Source organism: Triticum dicoccoides, chromosome 3B, assembly GCF_002162155.2.
Source record: "Triticum dicoccoides isolate Atlit2015 ecotype Zavitan chromosome 3B, WEW_v2.0, whole genome shotgun sequence".
NCBI classification, from domain to species: domain Eukaryota; kingdom Viridiplantae; phylum Streptophyta; class Magnoliopsida; order Poales; family Poaceae; genus Triticum; species Triticum dicoccoides.
The window spans coordinates 708,631,000-708,643,357 of NC_041385.1; positions in this window are offsets into that span (position 1 = coordinate 708,631,000).

The window sequence follows — 12,358 nt, forward strand, 5'->3', positions numbered from 1 at the left end:
CCTAGCTATAGAGGTAGAACGACTCATATATGTGTTGAGAAGGAGAGACCCAGCTATGTCTTGAGGGAGATCGGTCGACATCCATACATAACTGAAGGGCGGGAAATATGATGGGACAGAGAGAGAAAGAGAGAGAGAGAGAGAGAGAGAGAGAGAGAGAGAGAGAGAGAGGAGAGAGGGAGGGAGAGGGGTAGAGTGCTGGATGGATGATGGAGTTGCTTCTTGAAGATGGTGGGAGAGGCCTACTAGCCAAACTGAGGGTGGAACTGCAATGCTATCAATAAGAGTGGGGATGTGTTTCTATGTGTTCCTATGCGTGATAGATCTGTCGGGACGCATCCATGGATGATGAAGGGGAACCATGTGTTTGGTAAGCAAACCTAACTAGATCGGTAGATCAATTGTTGTTTGTCGGAGGAAGAGAGAGACATAACTAATGAGGTAGATCAATCGACGCGTGGGTAAAAACGAGTTATAAGGACCTAGCTAGCTATATGTATAGCGGGAGATCAGTCGGTGTACGTCCATTTGTTAGAGGCAAATAAGGCCCATCGAGACGGATAGACAGAGAGAATGGAGCAAGGAGGTGGTGCGAGAGGCCCAGCTACTAGCTAGATAGGGGAGGAGTGTGCGGTTGTGAGATCGATGAAAAGAGGGGCGAGAGTTTACACGTATGTGTGCCCATATGAGAGACACGAGGCAAGGACACATAAAGGAGGAGATTGAAGGTGCGTGTGTATGTTGTAGGCAGGCATCGCTGGAGAGGTTTATTGATCGGTGTGTGTCGGAAAGGAGTTGTGGAGACTCTGGGAGAACTACCTAAAGAAAAAAATGAATGTGCCCGATGGATAGAATGCCGAGGGAGGGGGAGGGGGAGGAGGGCGTGTGCATGCACGAGAGAAAGTTAGTGGTAGCTACAAAGGTTAGAGGATTATGTGGGTGTAAGAGACTAACAAAGATCATAATTTGGTATGAAAGCGGATTCATATATTTGAATAGGAGATCATAGTGTTTTAAACATATGCATGCATGAATATAGCGGTGATACACGTGCTGTGCACATGTTATACCATAATGTGATAATGCATGGCGTTTGCAACTCACAGCTAAATGTCGAACAATCTAAACCATACTATACATCAAACATTCTCACATTTTATTTGAATTTGTGATAATGTGTGGCGTTTGCAGCTTACAACTAAATATTGAACAATCTAAACAATAATATATATCGAACATTCTCACATTTTATTTGAATTTGTGGTGTTTGCAACTCACATCTAAATACTTGTAGGCATAGGGGGTGGGGCACCATACATATTGTGATAAACACATTATACATATGAGACATGGTTTAGATTATGAAGATCTAGCTAGAGCTAGAAATGTAATGTGATTTGAAATCAACATAAAGTGGATTCAAAAAATCGAGTTCGAGTTCATATAGTACACATAGTTCCTATGTAACTCGAGACTAATCATGTGGTGTGCTGTGAAGATAATACACAAATGATGGTTTAACTTGACAATAATGATGATTGTAGATCTTATTAAAACAGAGAAACAAATTCAAATGCTTTGACTTCACAACAATCATTACTATAGATCTTATTCAAATAGAGAAATGAATTCAAATTTAGTTCATATTGAAGCGGTAGTATATACGTTTGGAGTGCACTAAAACGCTCATTTGAGTAGTAGGTTGCATGCATTATACACGTAGCGAAATATTTTAATTGAACATAACACGAGTTCAAAGTTTTGAATGACATTTGTAGTGCGAATTGATTTGGTACAGTACACGTTAGGCTTGTCCGGAAATTTCAACCCGCGCCTTGTTAGCCCTAAATATTTAAGATATACTTTGTCTCGTTATGCTCCGACAACTCCCTCCATCTCAACCCGCGCCTTGATATTCCGAAATTACAACGTGCGCGAAAACTCCCACCTCCTGTGAAATCCCGACACCGACTTCCTCCACGACCAGATCAAACAGTATCTCTTACTTACCAATACTTTCATGCAAAACATTTACTATAATCCTAAGAATTCACCTCCTTCAGTATCTTTTCATTTATATGATGAGGCTAAGGAAATGTCATTACGTAATTTTTGCGCGGCTTGTAGAATACCCTTTGATGGCAGCTTAGACGAACCACATCATAAGGATGTGGAAGGTTTTATTGATACTATTACTGTAGGGGAATCGAGGAAGGGTTCCAATGCGAGAATCACTAGCATACATTTTCCTGTTTTACGCTACTTTGCCATATTTGCTAGTCGCTGCTTAATTGGTCGTGGAAATAGTGGAAACTTCAGTGTTCCTGATATCATTATTCTGCTCCATGCCTTGTTCGGTGATAACACTTTTAGTATGGGTGCCGTTATTGCTAAAAAGTTAAACCTAAACCATACAAAGGGCCCCATCTTTGGAGGTATCTATGCTGCACGCCTTGCTAAACATTTTGAGATACCTATTAGGCATGATGAGAAAGAAGAGACACTGCTGCCTCTTACCTTCTTAGATTACAGGAGCATGGTAGCGCATGAGTTTATTGTTGACAACGATGATAAGATGCTTCTGTATAACCTGAGATTTAATAAGAAACACAATGAGATTATTACCCTGCCTACTCCTTCTCTGTTTGATTTAACTGTAGGTTATTACCTCATTTTGCCGAAGGCCGTGTATGCGCACCGAGGCTAGACATCAGCTCCAGAGCCTGAGCCGGAACCACCACTGGACCCCTATCGTCCATCCTGTTATCAGTGGGATCCGAAGGAGATCGCCAGCCAGTGGTATCCAGATGACACTCCTCAGTACACTGGGGAGAGTAGCCGCGATCCTTGGGCATAGAACAACTTAGGCCAAAAGCCTAAAGCTTGGGGGAGTACGTATTTCTCACCGACTTTACATTCATGTTTACACACTATTCTAATTGTCGGTGCTCATACTCTTTCGTTGCATTATCCATCCTAGTTTAATTTATTTTTCTAGCTTTCTTCTTGTGTGTTTGATAAACCGTAAGAAAAACCAAAAAAATTAGTTAGTTTAATTTCCATGCTTGTAGTAGTAACTAAAATGAAAGCCCAAAAGATTTCTCGTTCTTCTTTTTTTTTGCTTGTTGGGAGCTTTCCCATGTAAATAGTTTTATTTCTTTTCTTTCCTTTGGTGGTCAAGAGTAGAAGACCATAATGAAAATGTTTAGTGGATCTCATATGCATGATTGTTGATTTAACTTAGAGCCCATATTACTTTGTCTTCTCCTTTGAATTGAATGCTTGCAGATTCCAGCTTAGTCCAATGCACGTGCACTATTATTATTATACACACCGTTCAGTCATGCAAGTGAAAGGCAATAATGACGATATATGATGGACTGATTGAGATGAGAGAAGCTGGTATGAACTCGACCTCTCTTGTTTTTGTAAATATGATGAGTTCATCGTTCCGGATTCAGCTTATTATGAATAAACATGTTTGCGATGACAATTAGAGATTATAGTTGCTTATGCCATGCTTAATTAGTTAGGAGCTTATAATGGTTTACCTTGCGTGCCAACATGCTATTAAAATGGCTGTGATGTGGTATGATAGGGTGGTATCCTCCTTTGAATGAATTGAGTGACTTGACTTGGCACATGTTGACGCATGTAGTTGAAACAAATCAACATAGCCTTCACGATATTTATGTTCATGGTGGATTATATCCTACTCATGCTTGCACTCAGTGTTGATTAATTTTAATGCATGTTCATGACTGTTGTCGCTCTCTCAGTTGGTCGCTTCCCAGTCTTTTGCTACCCTTCGCCTGTACTAAGCGGCAATACTGCTTGTGCATCCAAACTCCATAAAACCCAAAGTTATTCCATATGAGTCCACCATACCTTCCTATATGCGGTATCTACCTGCCGTTCCAAGTAAATTTGTATGTGCCAAACTCCAAACCTTCAAATGAAATTCTGTTTTGTATGCTCGAGTAGCTTATGTTTCAACTAGGGCTGTCTGTATCTTCCATGCTAGGTGGGTTATTCTCAAGGGGAGTGGACTCCGCTCCTCATTCACGAGAAAATGGCTGGTAGCTGGGATGCCCAGTCCCATGATCAAAAAGATCAAGGCAAATCAAAATAATTAAACAAAACTCCCCCAGGGCTGTTGCTAGTTGGAGGCACTCGTTGTTTTGAGCAAGCCATGGATTGATGCTTGTTGTTGGTGGGGGAGTATAAACTTTACCATTCTGTTTGGGAACCGCCTATAATGTATGTAGCATGGAAGATATCGAGATCTCATAGTTGTTATGTTGACAGTGATAGTATACCGCTCAAAATATTATTCATCTCTATTTCAAAATCGAGCTCTGGCACCTCTACAAATCCTTGCTTCCTCTACGAAGGGCCTATCTATTTACTTTTATGTTGAGTCATCACCCTCTTATTAAAAAGCACCCGTTGGAGAGCACATTGTTATTTGCATGCATTACTATTAGTTTATATTGGGTATGACTTGACTGGATCTCTTTTACCATGAATTACAATGTTTAGTCAGTCCTTGATCTTTAAAGGTGCTCTGCATTTATGTTTTGCGGTCTCAGAAAGGGCTAGCGAGATACCATCTTGTTATATCATATTATGATTATTTTGAGAAAGTGTTGTCATCCGAGATTTATTATTATTGCTCGCTAGTTGATTATGCCATTGATATGAGTAAACATGAGACCTAAGTGTTATTGTGAATATGGTTAGTTCATAATCTTTGCTGAAAACTTGAATGCTGGCTTTACATATTTACAACAAGAGCAAATAGAGTTTGTAAAAGTTTTTCTTTATCACTTTCAGTTTATCAACTGAATTGCTTGAGGACAAGCAAAGGTTTAAGCTTGGGGGAGTTGATATGTCTCCAACTTTCTACATTTCCAAACACTTCTGCCCTTGTTTTGGACTTTAACTTGCATGATTTGAATGAAACTAACCCGGACTGACGCTGTTTTCAGCAGAACTGCCATGGTGTTGTTTATTGTGCAGAAAACAAAAGTTCTCGGAATGACCTAAAAATCCACGGAGATAACTTTTGGAAAATATAAAAAATAATGGCAAAAGAATCAAGGCCAGGGGGGCTCACACCCTGTCCACGAGGGTGGGGGGCGCGCCCCCTCCCCCTGGGCGCGCCCCCTGTCTCGTGGGCCCCCTGGAGCTCCACCGACCTCAACTCCAACTCTATATATTCCGTTTTGTGAAGAAAAAAATCAGCGAGAAAGTTTCATCGCGTTTTACGATATGGAGCCGCCACCAAGCCCTAATCTCTCTTAGGAGGGCTGATCTGGAGTCTGTTCGGGGCTCCGGAGAGGGGATTTGTCGCTGTCATCATCATCAGCCATCCTCCATCACTAATTTCATGATGCTCACCACCGTGCGTGAGTAATTCCGTCGTAGGCTTGCTGGACGGTGATGGGTTGGATGAGATTTACCATGTAATCAAGTTAGTTTTGTTAGGGTTTGATCCCTAGTATCCACTATGTTCTGAGATTGATGTTGCTATGACTTTGCTATGCTTAATGCTTGTCACTAGGGCCTGAGTTCCATGATTTCAGATCTGAACCTATTATGTTTTCATGAATATATGTGAGTTCTTGATCCTATCTTGCAAGTCTGTAGTCACCTATTATGTGTTATGATCCGACAACCCCGAAGTGACAATAATCGGGATACTTCTTGGTGATGACCGTAGTTTGAGGAGTTCATGTATTCACTAAGTGCTAATGCTTTGGTCCGGTTCTCTATTAAAAGGAGGCCTTAATATCCCTTAGTTTCCATTAGGACCCCGCTGCCACGGGAGGGTAGGACAAAAGATGTCATGCAAGTTCTTTTCCATAAGCACATATGACTATATTCGGAATACATGCCTACATTACATTGATGAACTGGAGCTAGTTCTGTGTCACCCTATGTTATAACTATTAGATGATGAATTGCATCCGACATAATTATCCATCACTGATCCAATGCCTACGAGCTTTTCACATATTGTGCTTTGCTTATTTACTTTTCCATTGCTACTGTTACAATCACTACAAAACTGCTATCGTTACTTTTGGCACTGTTACCATTACTATCATACTAGTTTGCTACTAAATACTTTGCTGTAGATACTAAGTTATCCAGGTGTGGTTGAATTGACAACTCAACTGCTAATACTTGAGAATATTCTTTGGCTCCCCTTGTGTCGAATCAATAAATTTGGGTCAAATACTCTACCCTCGAAAACTGTTGCGATCCCATACTTGCCGGTTATCAAGACTATTTTCTGGCGCCGTTGCCGGGGAGCAAAGCTCTATTATTTGAGTCACTTGGGATTTATATCTGCTGATCACTATGAGGAACTTGAAAGATGAAAGAACTAAGATTTTTCCCTCTACTACGAGGGGAGGTAAGGAACTGCCATCTAGCTCTGCACTAGATTCTCCTTCTGTTTTGAGTAAGCTCGCGACACCTAAACCTGATACTGCTATGAATTCTGATATGTCGCATGTTATTGATGATGCCACTTCTGCTATGCATGATACTTATGATGAAACTACTTCTGTGCTTGATACTACTTTGCCATTAGGTGAATTTCTTGATGAACAACTTGCTAGGTTTAGAGAGAATGAAATTATAGAAGATGAAATTATTGATGATAGTGATGATGAAGGTTCTCCCCCTAAGTATGAATTGCCTGTTTTTCCTGAGGGTTATGTTATGGATGAAAGAGCTGCTAGAGATCTTTTTGCTTGCAATGAGAGATTTGATCTTAAGAAATTACTAGCTAAACTTAAACAGAAAACTTTGAAAGCTAGAATGAAATATGACCCTGTTTTTGCTACTTCACCTATCTTTGTTACTGATAAGGATTATGAATTCTCTGTTGATCCTGAGATAATTACTTTGGTTGAAATCCTTTTTATGGCTATGAATCTGAAACTGTTGTGGCACATCTCACCAAGTTAAATGATATAGCCACCATGTTTACTAATGATGAGAAGTCTCGCTATTATTATATCCTCAAGATATTTCCATTCTCATTAAAGGGTGATGCTAAAACTTGGTTTAATTCTCTTGATCCTGGTTGTGTGCATAGTCCCCAGGATATGATTTATTACTTCTCTGCTAAATATTTCCCTGCTCATAAGAAACAAGCTGCCTTGCGGGAAATATATAATTTTGTGCAAATCGAAGAAGAGAGTCTCCCACAAGCTTGGGGGAGGCTTCTCCGATTACTTAATGCTTTGCCTGATCATCCTCTTAAGAAAAATGAGATACTTGATATCTTTTATAATGGACTAACCAATGCTTCCAAGGACCACTTGGATAGTTGTGCTGGTTGTGTTTTCAAGGAAAGAATAGTCGACCAAGCTGAATTACTATTGGATAATATGTTGACTAATGAAAATAATTGGACTCTTCCTGAGCCAATTCCTGAGCCAATTGAGCCAACTCCTGAGCCTATTCCTAAACCAACTCCGAAGAAGAGGGGTGTTCTATTTCTCAGTCCTGAAGAGATGCAAGAGGCAAAGAAATCAATGAAAGAAAAAGGTATTAAAGCTGAAGATGTTAAGAATTTACCTCCTATCGAAGAAATACATGGTCTTAATACACCGCCTGTTGAAGAAACACATTGTCTTGATAACCCGACATAGGTAGTAAAGGTAAATTCTCTCTATAGATATGATAAAGTTGAAATCCCGTCTACTAAATTTCATAGCCAATGCTTAGATGAATTTGTTGACTTTATGGCTAGACAAGAAAGTTTTAATGCTTATGTTGGTAGAGAGTTAAAGAGTAGTGCTTTCATGATTGGACGCTTGAGTGATTATATGGCTAGAGTTAAAGGTGAACTTAAACTCATTAGCAAATATGCTTCTATGGTTACCACTCAAGCGGAGCAAGTACTTAAAGCTCAAAGTGATTTGCTCGATGAATTGAATAATAAACATGATTTTGCTTTTAGAGTGGCTACTAGAACTGGTAGAATGACTCAGGAACCTTTGTATCCTGAAGTCCACCCTAAGAGAATCAAGCAGGATTCTCAGAGAAATAATGTAGATGCACCTAGTCCTTCTAAAAAGAAGAAAAAGAAAAATGATAGCACTTTGCATGCTTCTAGTGAACCTGTTGTAGACACACCTGAGAATCCCAATGATATATCTATTTCTGATGCTGAAACACAATCAGGTGATGAACATGAACCTAGTGATGTTAATGATAATGTTCATGTTGATGCTCAACCTAGCAATAATAATGATGTAGAGATTGAACCTTCTATTGATCTTGATAACCCACAATCATAGAATCAACGTTATGATAAAAGAGACTTTGTTGCTAGGAAGCACGGTAAAGAAAGAGAACCATGGGTTCAGAAACCCATGCCCTTTCCTCCTAAACCATCCAAGACAAAGGACGATGAGGATTTTGAGCGCTTTGCTGAAATGATTAGACCTATCTTCTTAGGTACGCGCTTAACTGATATGCTTAAAGTAAATCCCTATGCTAAATATATGAAGGATATCATTACAAATAAAAGAAAGATACCAGATGCTGAAATTTCCACCATGCTTGCTAACTATACTTTTAAAGGTGGAATACCTAAGAAACTTGGAGATCCAGGAGTACCAACTATACCATGCTCCATTAAAAGAAATTATGTTAAAACTGCTTTATGTGATCTTGGAACCGGTGTTAGTGTTATGCCTCTCTCTTTATATCGTAGACTTGAATTGAATAAGTTGACACCTACTGAAATATCTTTGCAAATGGCTGATAAATCAACTGCTATACCTGTCGGTATTTGTGAGGATGTGCCTGTTGTGGTTGCAAATGTCACTATCTTAGCGGACTTTGTTATTCTTGATATTCCTGAGGACGATAGTATGTCGATTATCCTTGGTAGACCCTTTTTGAATACTGCAGGGGCTGTTATTGATTGCAACAAAGGCAATGTCACTTTTCATGTTAATGGTAATGAGCATATGGTACACTTTCCGAGGAAACAACCTCAAGTTGATAGCATCAATTCTATTGGAAAAATTCCAACTATCATTATTGGAGGTTTTGAATTTCCTCTTCCTATTGTCAAGAAAAATATGATATTATTTTCATATCCCTGTTGAGGTAACCTAGTGCTATTCGAAATTTCTCCGGTTCCATGTTATTCGGAATGAGTTTGTTAACAAGACTTGATCAACCTTGTTAGTGGATTCCTTTTGATGACCATGAGATGGATGAAACTAGAAGGCACAACCTTCTGTACTCTCTTTTTACTTTATGTTATTTAGAATAAATAAAGCAAAAATAGTATTATCTGTCTATTTTCTGATTTATCCATGCAATAAAAAATATCCCGAAAAGAAAAGTGCTCCAAATGCCCTGCAAATTTAGTATGATTTTTATGGAATATTTGAGGATTTTAGGCACTAAGAACACAGCAGGGGGGCAAGCACCTGGCCACGAGGGTCCAGGGTGCGCCCCCTGCCTTGTGGGCCCACGGTGGCCCCCCTCCACTTATTCCTACACCCACACACTCCATCTTCCTCCCAAAAAATCCCCATCCAGCTTAAGCACGAGTTCTAGCTCATTTTGCTGCGATTTTCGATCTCCTTGTTCAAAGCTCCATTCACAAATCTGCTTTGGGAGATTGTTGCTTGGTATGTGACTCCTCCATTGGTCCAATTAGCTTTTGTTCTAGTGCTTTATTCATTACAAATTTTTTCTGCATGGGTGACCCTGTTCTTGAGCTTGCATGTTAAATTTATGAGGTCCCAAGTAATTCTAATGGATGATATAGGCTCTAGGCACTTGTGGGAGTAGTTTCTATCAATCTTGTTTAGTTTGATTCACTTTTATTTTGAAGTTACAAAGAATTTCAGAAATTTTCAGAAATGATGAGGAGACTTTTGAGGGGCTCTTCTAGCCAAAGCTCCAAGGATAAACAAGCTAAGGAGAAAGAACAAGCCAAGTATAATCTTCCTCGCGTAGCGGAAGTACGGCCGTGTGAATGGCCTTGTGATAATTTCTTGAGAGCAGCCGGGATTTATGAAGACTTTTATTCTTTGGCCGAAACTGCGGGCCTCACTGACTTCCTCCACGACCGGATCGAACAGTATCTCTTACTTACCAATACTTTCGTGCAAAACTTTTACTATTATCCTAAGAATTCACCTCCTTCAGTATCTTTTCATTTATATGATGAGGCTAAGGAAATGTCATTACGTAATTTTTGCGCGACTTGTAGAATACCCTTTGAGGGCAGCTTAGACGAACCACATCGTAAGGATGTGGAAGGTTTTATTGATACTATTACTGTATGGGAATCGAGGAAGGGTTCCGATGCGAGAATCACTAGCATACATTTTCCTGTCTTACGCTACTTTGCCATATTTGCTAGTCGCTGCTTAATTGGTCGTGGAAATAGTGGAAACTTTGGTGTTCCTGATATCATTATTCTGCTCCATGCCTTGTTCAGTGATAACACTTTTAGTATGGGTGCCGTTATTGCTAAACGGTTAAGCCTAAACCGTACAAAGGGCCCCATATTTGGAGGTATCTATGCTGCACGCGTTGCTAAACATTTCGAGATACCTATTAGGCATGATGAGAAAGAAGAGACACTGCTGTCTCTTACCTTCTTAGATTACAGGAGCATGGTAGCGCATGAGTTTATTGTTGACAACGAGGATAAGATGCTTCTGCATAACCTGAGATTTAATAAGAAACACAATGAGATTATTACCCTGCCTGCGCCTTCTTTGTTTGATTTAACTACAGGCCATTACCTCGTTTTGCCGAAGGCCGTGTATGCGCATCGAGGCCAGACATCAGCTCCAGAGCCTGAGCCGGAACCACCACTGGACCCCTATCATCCGTCCTGTTATCGGTGGGATCTGGAGGAGATCGCTAGCCAGTGGTATCCAGATGACACTCCTCAGTACACTGGGGAGAGTAGCCGCGATCCTTGGGCATAGACCAACTTAGGCCAAAAGCCTAAGCTTGGGGGAGTATGTATTTCTCACCGACTTTACATTCATGTTTACACACTATTCTAGTTGTCGGTGCTCATACTCTTTCGTTGCATTATCCATGCTAGTTTAATTTATTTTTCTAGCTTTCTTCTTGTGTGTTTGATAAACCTTAAGAAAAACCAAAAAAATTAGTTAGTTTAATTTCCATGCTTGTAGTAGTAATTAAAATGAAAACCCAAAAGATTTCTCGTTCCTTTTTTTGCTTGTTGGGAGCTTTCCCGTGTAAATAGTTTTATTTCTTTTCTTTCCTTTGGGGGTCAAGAGTAGAAGACCATAATGAAAATGTTTAGTGGCTCTCATATGCATGATTTTTGATTTAACTTAGAGCCCATATTACTTTGTCTTCTCCTTTGAATTGAATGCTTGCAGATTCCAGCTTAGTCCAATGCACGTGCACTATTATTATTATACACACCGTTCGGTCGTGCAAGTGAAAGGCAATAATGACGATATATGATGGACTGATTGAGATGAGAGAAGCTGGTATGAACTCGACCTCTCCTATTTTTGTAAATATGATGAGTTCATCGTTCCTGATTCAGCTTATTATGAATAAACATGTTTGCAATGACAATTAGAGATTATAGTTGCTTATGCCATGCTTAATTAGCTAGGAGCTTATAATGGTTTACCTTGCGTGCCAACATGCTATTAAAATGGTTATGATGTGGTATGATAGGGTGGTATCCTCCTTTGAATGAATTGAGTGACTTGACTTGGCACATGTTCACACATGTAGTTGAAACAAATCAACATAACCTTCATGATATTTATGTTCATGGTGGATTATATCCTACTCATGCTTGCACTCGGTGTTGATTAATTTTAATGCATGTTCATGACTTTTGTCGCTCTCTCAGTTGCACTACAAAAAGAAGACACATCCATGACATTTTGGGCCGAACGAAATTTTTTTCCTATCATACATATGATACTTCTATGACGATAATTGTGACAAAACCCGGTATCATCATAGATGTGGTGGGCTCCTACTTCTATGACAAAAAATCATGAAAGAAAATGGGCTTTTCGTCCTGGGCGGGCCGGAGACGTCGCTGCATGACATTCTTTGGGCCGTCCATGACGGAAAAACCGTGGTAGAAGCGAGGGGGAGGAAAATTTCGGGGAGTTGCCGGTTACGGTGGGAGGTCGGGGGCCGAGCGATGTGCGTTTCTCTCATACACGTGCGAGGCGTTGGCTCTAACTGAACCCGAGCGAGGCGTTGGGCTCTAACTGAACCCGAGCGATTGCACTGCAGGCTACGCGTTACTGAACCCGAGCGATCGATCGATGGCTGTTAACTGAAC